The sequence below is a fragment of the Chinchilla lanigera genome, unplaced genomic scaffold (genome assembly GCF_000276665.1).
Source record: "Chinchilla lanigera isolate Chin_1 unplaced genomic scaffold, ChiLan1.0 scaffold00014, whole genome shotgun sequence".
Lineage (NCBI taxonomy): Eukaryota > Metazoa > Chordata > Mammalia > Rodentia > Chinchillidae > Chinchilla > Chinchilla lanigera.
Window position 1 is genome coordinate 26,555,923 of NW_004955415.1, and position 13,240 is coordinate 26,569,162.

The 13,240-nt window shown below is 48.9% G+C and overlaps 1 protein-coding gene and 1 long non-coding RNA gene across 2 annotated transcripts in view; one reads left to right on the forward strand and one right to left on the reverse strand.

Annotated features, from left to right (window-relative positions):
- Positions 1–9,207: 9,207 nt before the first annotated feature.
- Positions 9,208–13,234, reverse strand: LOC106148090. Its single transcript, XR_001233224.1, has 3 exons — positions 12,947–13,234; positions 11,987–12,091; positions 9,208–10,609 (listed from the first exon to the last, which is right to left on the reverse strand). It is a non-coding gene; the product is annotated as an uncharacterized LOC106148090 (long non-coding RNA).
- Positions 11,535–13,240, forward strand: part of Dstn (destrin (actin depolymerizing factor)) — a 31,522-nt gene continuing 29,816 nt past the window's right edge. The window contains exon 1 of the mRNA XM_005380907.2: positions 11,535–11,679. The gene's annotated coding sequence lies outside the window, so the exon portion shown is untranslated. The remainder of the gene's footprint in view (positions 11,680–13,240) is intronic.

The following is a 13,240-nucleotide window of genomic DNA, read 5'->3' on the forward strand; positions in this document are numbered from 1 at the left end:
CAAAAGAAACTCCAGCAAGGTGTGATGATGGATTCCCAGAAGGGGAAGCAGGAAAAACATTCAGAAAGATGCTAACGCCAGTGATCAGGAAACTGCGCACTCAAGAGTGAGACACATTTTTCACACGTGGGGTTGACGGAACGGATGTAGGCGTCTGTGCAGTGTGGGCGAAGATGCACAGGGACTCGTGCAGGGAGGGCAGCCGCAGTCCTACTTGTCACTAGAAGCCACCAAATCTCCCCTGAAAAGGTAAGGGACAAATTCACTCTGGTGCTCTCCTGCTGTAGAACCCTAGACAGCTGGGCAAAGAATGGGGAGGATCTATAAGGAGGGCGAAAGGAAGATACCTAAGACACACAGCTAGTGAAAGAGGCTGATGACATGGTGGAATATTTACAAGAAAGGGCCCCAGAACTCAACATCCATCTGTCTACCTATCCATCCAACCATCCATCCAAGGTGTGTGTGCATGTGTATGTGTGTGTATGCCTGTGTGTGTAAATATACAGGACAGAGTTAGGAAGGAAACAGTCCAGACTTTGTTCTGTACATGTCAAACAATGGTGAAGTTTAATTTGGGTGGGGGAAAGAATTTGAGGGGCATGAAAGTGAAGTTTTTTTTCTATATGGAGGTTTTGCTTTTTTTTTTTTTTTAATAAGGAGAGGTGTTCCCCAATAATGTATGTAACTAATTTTTTATATAAAGACCACTTTCGGCTGGGTGTGGTGGCACATGCCTTTAACACCAGGACCCAGGAAACTGAGGCAGGAGGATTGGTGCAAGTTTGAGGCCAATTTGGGCTGCATAGTGAGTTCAAGGCCATCCTGAATTACACAGTGAGACTGTCTCAAAAAGGCAAAAGCAAACAAACAAACAAAAAAAACACAAAATACTTATTAAATCATTAGATAAAAAGGTGGTATTTTCAGATTTCCCCTATAAATCTATGTGGCTTTTGTTTCTGTCCAAGGTGTTGAGTTGAACCAACGGCCTCACACATGCTAGGGAAGGGCTCTACCCCTGAGCTATATCCCCAGCCCTTTTGAAAATTTTATTTTGAGACAGAGCCTTATCATGTGACTCAGGCCAGGCTTGAATGTGTGATCCTCCTGACTCAACCTCCCAGGTGGGCAGGAGCTGCTCCATCCAGCTGTATGTTTTAATAACCAGGGAAAGAGGCACCAAGATGACTCTGAAATGAGTCTTCACTGAGTCCGGGGCCCAGTCATGTCCTGGCTGGGACCCAGCGCTCTGCCTTGGCAGCAGTATGGGATTCCGGCCAGAGCCATCCCGACTGCTGCCTCGTGGCTGCCAGTGTCACCTTGACTACCTGCAGGGACACTCCTGCCACTGCTCGCTGATCCCATCAGGTTGCACTGCTGATTAATATAAGATGAGCCAGCAGCCCAAGGAAGGAGCTGCAGAGCCCGGCACTCAGGGGTTCAGTCCTGCTTCCAGGCGAGTGTGGCCGGTCCAGGTGCCTCTCACTGATTAACCTGGTGCTGGCAGTCTCTGTGCCTGCAGAAACCTGAGCCCACCTTCCCACAGGGGTCAGAGAGCAGCTACCTGCCCGTCCCACCTGCGCGCTTCTCCGCAGGAACTTGGGCGTGGTCCCCAGAGTCTTCCCTAGGCCCCAATGTGTCCCCAAAGACCTCAGAACCTCGAGTGGTTGTGAGAGTGTCACAGGCACAGCCTAGAACATGGAGAAAAACCTGCATGGGGCCTGGCCCCTTTAGCTGAGTCACTCGGAGCACAGCATTGTAGCTGGACACAAAAGGACAAATGCCACAGGGTCACTCACACTGGTCTGTGGGATTGGAATAGCGGATCTCATGGGAGTAGAGCAGCATAGTGGGTAGCAGGGGTGAGTGGGGAGCTTGGTCAAGAGGTGCAAAGTGGCCCAGAGGAGAAAGGAAAAAGTCCTGATGGCCACTACATAGGGTGGTCACAGTTAGTAACATGGTGTTGTGTATTACTAAGTAGGCAGGACAGGATTGTAAATGTTCTCCTTTACAAAGAAATGAGAGAAGACTGGACATAATGAAGCACACCTGTATTCCCAGCACTCAGGAGGCTGAGGCAGGGGGATCACCATAAATTCAAGGCCAGCCTTGGCTACAGAGTGAGTGCAAAGTCAGCCTGCACTGAGACTCTGTCTCAGAAAGAAATAATAGATGTCTGAGATGACAGGTATGATAAATATTCTGCTTTGATCATTACATAATGCATACATGTGTTGAAATATCACATTATATCCCATAAGTATGTACAATCATGTGTCAATTAAAAATAAAAGAAAATTAGGCTGGGAATGTAGCTCTGTGGTAGAGTACTCACCTAGCATGCAGGAGGTCCTGCTTTCCATCCCCCATAGCCCCATAAATAAATATTAAAAATTAAAGAATTAAAGGAGAATTGTGGCCTGAGATTGTTCTCATTCTGTTTTATTATTAATCCTCCTTACCATGGGTTTATCATGACTCCAAACTATAGTGTGTGTGTGTGTGTGTGTGTGTGTGTGTGTGTGTGTGTGTGTATGCACAGTCCTAAAGAACACATCTAATCATTTAATGCCACTCTATTGACCAATTGCAGTCAGACAGGATAAACAAGCTGCAGGCAGGGCGGGCTGAAGCTGCTCATTATTACTTTTCCTTAAGGATTATTCACACCAAAAGAGAAGGTATCCAGCCTTTTTGCTGGGTGTGATGATCAGTATATCAGATTTTCTCTAGAAAAGAAAGCCAGCCGGTAGGAAGTTTAAAGCAAAGCTGACTGTATCTCGAGAGGAAGGAAAACCTGATTCAGGAGGCCCCTGACAGCATTTATAGGCCATGCCCTAACTTTTCTCTGAAATAAGATTTCAGATCCTTCACATCTCCCTGGATTCCCAGCTTCTTCTCAACAAAAGGAAAATCTCTCCTCTCCACAAGGAAAATACCTACTCCTCCTTTCCCAAGGAGAAAATACTTTCATTTTCACCCTCATTAATTTTTACAGTTTTAGGGTTGGTAAAGGATTCTCTTTATATTAGCCCCAGAGAGCATGGGCTAAGTGTACTCCTGACCCGTTTGCAATGTCCGGGGCCTGGAAGACCCTGTGGGTGGCTACGGAGGTTTCTGGCCTCTGGAAAATCACAGGGAAGCTGGGAGAGGGCCAGAGAGGGCAGCTCAGACTCCCAGCCTCACTTTCTGCTCTTTTTTCTTGGGAAGCCTGGAAGCCGATTTGCAGTTTCTTTGTTGAATACGCTTTCCTTGTCCCTTGTAACCATGGCATCTGGTCTGGCAGAGTGTTTCTTAGGTCAGGCTCCTGCCGAGCCAGTGTTTATCATTTGAGAAATTTCCATGAGTCATAAATGAAGCCCGCAAGCAGCTGTACCTTCTATGGGAGTTTCTGTCCTAGAGTGGTTGCAGATGAAAAGGAAAAAGGGCTGAACCCTGAATCCAACATTTGGCTGGGTCAGGGCACAGGGACGCTCTCTCCTCTTCTGTCACTGGGAGCCCTTTCCCACCCATCGACCCCTAGTTCTCCAGGGAGGCCCGGCCCTGGCTGGCCCAGAAAGGAAGCTGAGAGACTGGCAGGAGGAAGTGACTCACAGGCTCCAGCGTGGGAGGGAAGGGTTTCCACAGGACGGGCATAAAATGGGCGAGTGATTCCTGCCACCGCCAGCATGGAAAGTCTAGCAAGGGCCCCACCTCATGATGACTGGACCTGAATTCACTGACCACCCACATTGGGCCAAAAAAAAAAAAATTAAACGTAGGGCAGACTGCAAGGTGTGACCTGGGCCTCTTGTGCATGTCACAGCTCGTGGACACGGGGCTAAGGCTGCCTGGCCCCCAGTTGGGGGAGCTGAGGAAACCCCATTCCTCTACAGTCTGGACTTCTGTAGCATGTCTAGAACCCAAACCCTACTGATTATACACCAACATTCAAGGGCCTGCCTCAGCATGCCTAGACTAGAATACACCACAAATTGCTAAGCATGCAATAAATCTTTTTTTATTGAATTCTTTTTTTTTTTTTTTTTTTTTTGGTGATGGGAATGGGAGCCAGGCCTCACACATTTTAGGTGCATGTTCTCCCACAGAGCCACATGCTCAGCCCCACTCTCATCTTAGGGCCCCAGGGACTCCTTGGGGACCACAGAGGTGCAGACCCTGCAGAGCTCTCTGGGCCATAGACAGCAAGGCTGGACAAGACCCAAAGCAGCAGCCTCCAGGCCACTCAGAGACCTCACTGCGGGAGCAGTGGTAGAAACGCCGAAGTCGTAGTGGGAACAGCAAACAGCTACACAGGAAGGCCCTGGGGTTCTACCCCACAGCCGCCACCCTTGACTATTTCTGGTACAGTCACTCTCGACTATCACCCTAAATTCCCTCCTGGGAAGAGCTGGGTTTCTTGGGTTGAATCATCATTCTGTAGCCTCCTCCCAAGCCCAGAAGGCAAAACCAGTCAGTGAAGGCAAACAAGCAAAACAGCCCCCACATTTCCTTATCTGCCCTGTGTATCTCGGCCCACAGGAGCCTCACTCATGGTAGGATCCTTGGGTGTTCTCTTCCTCCCAGCGGAGTGAGCCTCGGCCGGCTCTCCACATCTGTATTGACCAACACAAGTGAGAAGCCCTGTCGGTAACAGACCCACTGCCTTCCCCTGCCAAAATCCCAGCACTACCTCTCTGGTTCAGTCAGCCGCATCGGTCAGGGTCCCGAGAGTCCCCAGAGTGATCCCCTGTGGCAGACCCTGGGACTCACTCACCTTCCTGGTCCCAGTAGTGAGCATGGCCGCAGCTGGCATCCAGTAGGGGCTCAGGAAACATCTGTCAGAGCTCACTGATGAGGTGGCAAGGTACCCCAGGGGAGAGATGAGCAAGCTATTTGTTTTGCCTCCAAACACAAACTGCTATTTTTTTTTTTTTTTAACACTCAGCTCCTCTTTTTCACAGGTGATAATAATAGAGGATGCCAGTCGTGGTGGTGCACACTTGTAATCCCAGCACTCAGGAGGCTGACGCAGGAGAATCACTGTGAGTTTAAGTCCAGCTTGGGCTACATAGTGAGTTCAAGGCCAGCTTAGACTACATAGTGAGACCCTGTCTCAAAACAACAAAACAAAACACAATGGAGTGGCAGAAATAATCCTTTTAAAATATTTTTTTATTTTTTATTTTTGTTGTTTTTTTGTTTTGTTTTGTTTTGGTTTGGTTTTTTTGCGGTACTGGGGATCAAACTCAGGACTTTGCGTTTGCCAACCAGGCACATTTTTTTTTTGGTCTTTTTGAGACAGGGTCTTGCTATGCAGTTCAGGCTGGCCTTGAGCTCACTTTGTAGCCCAGGCTGGCCTCAAACTCACAACGATCCTCCTGCCTCAGCCTCCCAAGTGCTGGGATTACAGCACCACCATGCCTGGCCTGTATTTTTTTATTTTGAAAGACAAGGCTGCTCGGACTACTATGTGGTTTGCATGTATTAGACTGAACAAGAGTTCTTATTTTTGTAGGTCAAAGATAGTTGGATATTGTCAATAGAAAATTGCTGACCTAAGATAACAGGAAATAATGAGAACTATAAATATGTTTATTACTGAGGCTATAATTCACTTTTTTTTTTTTTTTTAACAATCCACCTGATTTCATCATAATGGTCTATACAACCTACCTGGTCGGTCACCTCTTAGCATCTCTGGTTCCTCAGGCCCTGGCCACTGTCTTCCCTCTGTTCTTAGAAGCTAATCTTGCCTACGTGGGATGCTATCCCTCCAGATTTTTCTACGGATGGGTCTTTCCCAGCATTTCAGTCTCAGATTAAATTCTACCTTTTCATAGACAACTTCTCTGGGTATTCATTACTGTTATTATTATGATTTATTTTTGAGACAGGTTTTCGCTATGTAGCCCTGGCTGGCCTCAAACTCATGGTGAACTCCTGCCTCAGCCTCCCGAGTGCTGGGATTACAAGTGTGCACTACTGTGCCCTCCTCACCTCTAGCAACTCTCTCTCTAGCTCATCACCCAGTTTTGTTGCCAACGAGCACTTATCGCTCACAACCCTGCTTTTTTTGTTGAGTTGTCCTATTTGGGACACTATGGCTTAAGTCTGGGATGGCTGGACCTTTGTCTCAGGCATAGTTGTAAACAGAGCAGGCGTGTGGTAGGCACAGATGTTGACATACTGAACTCAGTAATTACTCTCTCAAAAGCTGCCGGGTATGGTGGTGCACACCTGGAGTCCCAGCACTTGGAAGGCTGAGGCAGGAAGACTGCCATGATTTCAAGGCCAGCCTGAACTACCTAGTGAGCCCTTGTCCCAACAAAACAAAACAACTAAAAGTAGCGGCAGGATCAGAGTCACTATTTTCTCAAGCCATTTCCTTCCCTTGCTTCGCTACTTCCACTGTCCTGGATTCCCTTTCACAGACTGGGCTTTCTCCCTTTATCACCATGCCTTGGGCTGTTCTCTAATTCTCTGCATCTAGAACTCCTGGACCTATTTCTCAGCTCACATCCTTGTTCCGGGTATATGTAGTCTGCTTCCCAGCTCATCCACTGACTCTTTTAGCTCTACAATACTTTATATTCCTAACATCTCTAATTTTTCTACAACTGCTTGTCCCTGCCTTTGGCTTCCTAGCATTTTTCCTTTGCTTTCGGAGAATTTTTCTACACTCCTGATGATTTCTTTTCCTCTTCCTCCTGCTTGTGTCTGTCCCTGTCTTTCTTTCACAGCGTGTGGATTTCCCCGATGTGTCATTGTCTATCTGCAGACTTAGACGTCTAAGTCTGACATCTTCCAGACATCTTCACCTGCTGGGCTTGAGAGAATCCCGGGGAGGGTGCTGCTCCCAGATAGCTTGGGGGAGACGTGGGGTGCACAGGGCTTGCGAGCCCCAAAGCTGGAATCCAGGCCCAACCCCACCTCAGTGAAGAGGCCCTGTACCTTGTAGATAACTTCCTGTCCACAGTGTGCCGGTTTCTGGGATCTAATCACTCACTCCTCAAGCCAGAGGTGGGAGGGACAGCTCTGGCCTGGAGGCCACTCCAGAAGGCCCAGGGTGGCCTGGACACCAGCCAGTGGTTCCTGGAGGTTCTGCAGTTTTCCTGTGCTACGGCAGCAGTGGCAGAGAGCAGTGAGGCAGGGCGGGGGCGGGGGGGATGGGTCCCCACTAGAACCACTGCTCCCACCCTGTGGCTGTGACACGCTGCTCTTCACCTCTCGTTCCCAACCCCCACCCATGGAAATACCTCTTGGGTTTTCCCTAAAAGTATTCCCATCTAGTTTTTATGCATGATCTTGCTGTGATACTCTCACTTCATCCCTATTCTTTCTGACTGTGCAAGCTGGAATAGCACCAGCCCCAGAGCTTCTCAGCATCCTGAGGCGTTTTGAATTCGGTTAGCCTTTCTTTCGGTTAGGCCCAACACTCCACTTCCTTATTTGTCCCTTTCTCAATGTTTCACGGCTCATTTTTCTTCAGATTGCAGCCAGCAGATCAAAAGTACAGGGAGAATGTAGTGCACTTGTGAAGAATGGGAAGACAGCACAGAGCCCCAAGAAAGACAGTTCTATGAATGGCTCTGCATGGAGGGCTTAGACCCGCTGTATCTTAACAAATGCCCTTCACTGTAAAGGTCTGGAAGGTTCTGTCCCCGTGGTTCAGCAGTGTGATAGCAACTCTGATCTCAGTGGTGTGCATGCGTCTGTACGCGAGGAACTGTGGGAGTGTTCATTTATTCCTGTCCTGCGTTTCCTTTTTAAGCTTTTCCCCCAGACTCCCCCTAAATGTCTAGTTTAATGGCTGGCTTCAAGAGTCCCTGGAGGGGAAGGCACAAACCAGGACCTTCTGGCCTAGACTTCTCGTAAGTGTCACAAAGGGAACTCATGGCCCAGGAGGGGTTAAGAATCATTGCTCAACATCATTGTCCCATTTCTTGCTCCATTTCCTTGTGGTTTTCCTCAAGAAACCACTGGCCTGTGTAAGGCACACAGAGCTGTTGAATCGCTAACGTTCTAGAAGCACAGCGGAGGCCCGCTATGCTCCCGTAAAGACTAATCAAAACCGCTAGTGGTGCCCATGAGGATACTCCAATACGCTCAGCCTTTTCCTGAAGTAACTGCTGGATGCCAGGCCTTGGGGCTGCCTGGCCCACAGGACCAGGCTGGGGCAGTGAGGAGAGGGCTGTCCAGGTGTGATCACTGCAGACCCTGCCTGTCTTCCAGTGAACCCTCTCTGCCATGTTGAGGCCGCACCTGATTCTCGCCATCTCTTAGGGGCTTGGCGCACACTGTCTATTCCTCTGGGCCTGGAAGAGCGTCTCTGCACCTTCCCTGTCTGTGGAATAAGACAGCAGTTATAACCACCTACGGGGGGAGTCACCATGAGTCATCTCCCTATATCTATCCCCTCTTCTGCTCAGTACACCCCCTCCCCATTTCTTAGCTGAGCTTAATACTAGTCAGGAAACACACCACATTTCACATGTGACTAAGTTCTGGTCAATGAGGTAAAAGGGAAAACTCGCTGGTACTTCTGAGAGGTTTCCTGAAAAGCAGAGGGGTGCCCTTTTGACCTTGTCTTCCTTCTCACTGTCCAGAGTAGGGAAGAGATAGCTGGAGCTCCAGTAGCCATTTTGGAGTATGGAGTGACCTCGGGAAAGGAACCTATGCATAGGAAGCCAACAGCATAGAAATGGGTCTCAAACACTACCAAGTCATTATGCCAGAGCTGAATGCCTTGCCTCTGTGCTTCTTTTGTAAGTGAAATGAATTTTACATATCAAAATTTGACAGCAGTTTAAATCACTATTTTGAAGTCTGTACAACACAGACTATCTTTAAAAATGCACATAGTCTCAACATGTAGGCCTGCAGACTGTTTTCGTTCATTTATTCAACAGTGAACCGTGAAGATCTATGCCTGTTGTCTTATTTTTCGTATCTGTATGGCACATTCTTTCCACAGACACTTTGAAGAGCTTGAACTCTTGGTTAGCCTTTTTTTCTTTTTTGGTACCAGGAACTGAACTCTTGATTAGCCTTGAACCAAGTACCTGATTCCCTTATTTGTCCCTTTCTGAGAAGTGTACTTGCCTATGTGGGCGAAAAGGCACGTCATATGGAGACACTGTGACAGTCATGCTTTGGAAATAACCGAAATGGCTATCAGTAGGGTTAAGATTAAACAAGCGGACAGTCATGCTTTACAGCAATTATAAACAGTGATTTATTGATAAGGGCAGGTCACTAAGGCAATCATTAATGGCTATAGTACACTCTCTGCCCAGCCTAAAACCTCACACAAAACACCAAAAAATCAAAATACATGCACAAGGCGTATTTCTCTGCCCGGCCAGATGTGGAATCGGCACCAGTTTTTGCCTTGAGGAGGGCCCTGAGATTATGGGAAAGGAGAGCTGGTGTTCCAGGGGCCTCCCTTTACTGTACTGGTATGTCATATCATTAAACTTATTTTTTAAAGACTACAGACATAAATAAGGGTAGGAGATACAGAGGAACTAGTGAGAAGACAGGGGAAAGATTCAAAAATAGGTTCTTTGTATGTTATCTTCTGATAGGGTTTATCCTTGGCAAAGGAGCTTTTTCCAGACTATTAACACCCATGTTTCTGCAGACTCCTCAGAGTGAATTTATTCTTCCCTGCCATTCCTATTAATGGAAATGAAGTGCCCATATGTTCACAGATCAAGTACTATATTTGCAAAATGTCTTCTAAATAGGAAATGGAGCACACCCATGCTGTATTCAAGGAGGGACTTCGTATGTTGTAACCTGCTTGGGCTGCTATAATGCAATGTCACACACAGACTGGGGGGCTGTAGAGGAAACAGAAATTTATTTCTACTGTTCTGGAGGCTGGGAAGTCCAAGATCAAGATACTATAGACAGCTAAGCTAGGTAGAAATTAATAGGCAGACAGGGATGAGCCTTTGGGAGAGTCGATGTGGAAGATGAAAATTCATCACAACTGTGGTTGGAGCAGCATCCAAAGGAGACCAGGCCTCAAGATTGAAATGAAATGACCTGGCCTTCCAGTATCGCTAAAGGGATAAATAACAACTTGAGATTATGTTGTAATTAGTAGTACCCAGTCCAGTCAGTCTAGATGGGCATTAGATGTCTAGATGAGTGACCAGAATATCTAGATGCATCCTCCCATCCCTTCCTGCCCCTTTCCAAAAAAATGCCTTTGTTCTTCCTATGTTAGAAGTTACGGATAAACTAAAGTTAATGATGCTCACCATACACTCTTGCTATGGGCCTCGTCTCCCTGTTGGATCAATATTAGCTATGCTCTGCACTTGTGATCCTACTGCTTGATTGTAGTTTGACCATTGGTGTACCCACCTTGTGATTTTGCTCTACAGAACATTCTTGGAGAGAGCACCTCTGGGGCCACCCATTTCAGGGGCCACCCTTTTCCGGGGCCACCCACTTCCGGGACCCCTTCTGTCTCTCAGGAGCTTTATCTCAGTAAACCTTTCTTACTCTTCACCTCTGTCCTCGAAACGCATTCTTAAATTTTGGGAGACAGGAACTCAGCACACCTGGCCTCTAGCAGGTTGGGAGTTACTTTCCCCCGAAGATTCAGTACCTGTGGAAGCAGGACCTGGTTAGAAACGCTGGTCCTGTGTGTTCACAGTGGGGGAGAGGCAGAGTCTCTGGGTCTAGGGAGCTGATGCCATTTGTGGGGGCTCTGCCCTTAGGACCTGATCACTCTGGAAGGGCCACCTCCAAATACCATCACACTGAAGATCAGGTTTCAACATTTGGGGGTGGGGGCACATAAACATTCAGCCTGTAGCGTTATGTTAAAATCATTTCCTCTGAAGAGGAATGAGACTGTCTAGAATAACTGGTTTTAAGTGGAGTGGCTGAAGTTTAATGAGACCCTCAGGAAAGGGGGCTCATCTCAGGCCATAGCGGACCAGCACACAAGTTTGCCTGGTAAATCTGAGAACATCTCCAGATAATGACGCACTCACTGAACATTTTTAAATAGTTATGACGTACAAAGGGCTGGCCTCGTTCATGTAAATGCATCCAAAATATCTTTAGACCTCAATGAACCACCAGTCTAATCTAGCAGTACAGTAGTGGCAAATACTGTATACCAAACAGAGCTACATTAACAGTAGGGAAAATTCACAAAAGCTGGATATTCCAGGTGTGCCCTGCATAGGGAATCTGAGACCCTAGCCTTTGCTGAATCGCATTTTAGCAAGATCCCCAGGTGATGTTAATTCTTACTAAGATTTAGAAGGGAACTGTGAGATTACAGAAAGATCCACTATCCATCCACCCCTTGGGAAGTGGTGACAGAAGTGACTATGACAGTCGGAAGGCGCAGGAAGGGTCCTAAAATGAGAAGTTGAGCTTGGAAGAACACTGCACACTTTGGAAGGTGCAGGGAGAGGAGGTGATGCGGCAGGAAGGAAAGGCAGGCCGGCACCAGACACAGAAGAGCCACACTGACTTTCTGAGGATGCTGGACCAAACCACAGAAAATCCTAATCCTCGTTTTGACCCGAGGCGCGCGACCGCCCCTTGGTAGGCTCGCGGCGCCGCGTCGCCTCTGCGCTCGTTCTGTAGGTCCTGCTCTCTCGACGAGGTTGCTCCGCACACTCGGCGTCCGCCGGCTCCCTATCCTGCGTCCCTGCGACCGCCGCGGGCAGTAAGAGGATTCGATTCTTAGGTTTGGGCAAAACTGGTGGTAGAGCAGAACTGCAGAAGCCAGAGGCTGGGGCAGGCAGACACGTGTCCCTAATTGAACGCGCTTCAGTTTTGGACTGGAAAGGAAGACTCCTGCTTCCAGGCAGCCACCAAGCCCTTGGCAGACGGAAAAACAAAGTTGGTTACACAATTTCTCAGCTTGCGAGCTAAACCCAGCAGTATGATTTCACCTTCGGAGTGTTAGAAATGCAAATTTTGAGGTCTTGCCCTGTCTGTACTGAGTAGGAAACTTACAAACCTAACTTGGAACAGTTCTCCAGGTAATTCCCACGTCCCTGCTGGAGCATGTCAAACACCTGCAGCCAGTGGTAAAGGCTTAAAATCGCCCCAACTTCCTTATTGCCTTAAAAATAAAAAGTAATGAGAAATGGGTTTCTATGCTGAATAGGCAGAACAGAAGCCACACAGAATTTACCTTTTAAATAGCACCCATAACTGAAAAAACACTCAAAAACCCCATACTGACCATCTTGTCCAGAAGCCTCAAATTTGGAGAATTAAAATAGTTTCGGTATAGACTATTATGTCTTGGCAGGCTAAATTAAATACAACTTAAAAGTAATCTTCCCAGTTGTAAATTTTTCCTCTCCCTTTTATTCCCCATAAAAACACCCTTTGGAAAAGCGCTGGAATTCCTTCAGGCCCCCTGCAAGCTGTGTTTCTGGCGCAACCGCCCGTTTGGAAAACACAATTCAGGAGTTGAAAACCCCGGACCCGGAGCAGCTCGGCTGCAGCCCCGGCCACACCCTGGGCCGCGGCTCCTTCCGGGCCGGGCCCGAAGATAAACAAATCGCTCCTGTTCTCCAGACAGGACATTAGCGCTGACTCACAGGGCGCCCAGAGCGGGCCCGGTCGCCTCGGGAAGGAGGAAAAATGTGCAGATTTTTTCTCTCACGCGAGGGCCCGGTGCCCAGCTGGCCAATCAACGGCGGGCTGCGGAAACCGCACCAAAGTAGGTAAAAAAATGCCGGGTGCCGCCCCGGCCGAAGCGCGCGGTACCGCCGCCGCGCTCGCCACCCTGTCCGTCCTCCCTCCACGCGCCCCGCCCAGCCTCTACCCTGGCCCCGCCCCCGGCGGCGCGCACACCTGGCCAGGTGGCTCTTTCTATATATGGGCAATGGCGGTGCCGTGGGCGGGGCGTACAGTGGACACGCCCCCTACGGGGGGGAAAAGAAGGGTCTCGCCACGTTAGACGTACTTCGCTCATCCCTGGTCTGCAGGTGTCAACTCTAGCTCCGCCTTCCTGCCCTGCAGAGGAGGGAAGTCCCGCCGGCGCCCCTAAAGACTGGAGCTGACGAAAGGGACCCGCCCTTCAGCCCCGGGCAGGTGAACAACACCCCCGCAGTTGGAACTCCCGGCGGCCCCCGGGCGGGGCGTTGCCGGCCGGCCCGTCGCGTAGCAACGGCGGGCGGTGCGTGACGTGCGCAGGCGCGTTTTGACCCGAGGCGCGCGACCGCCCCTTGGTAGGCTCGCGGCGCCGCGTCGCCTCTGC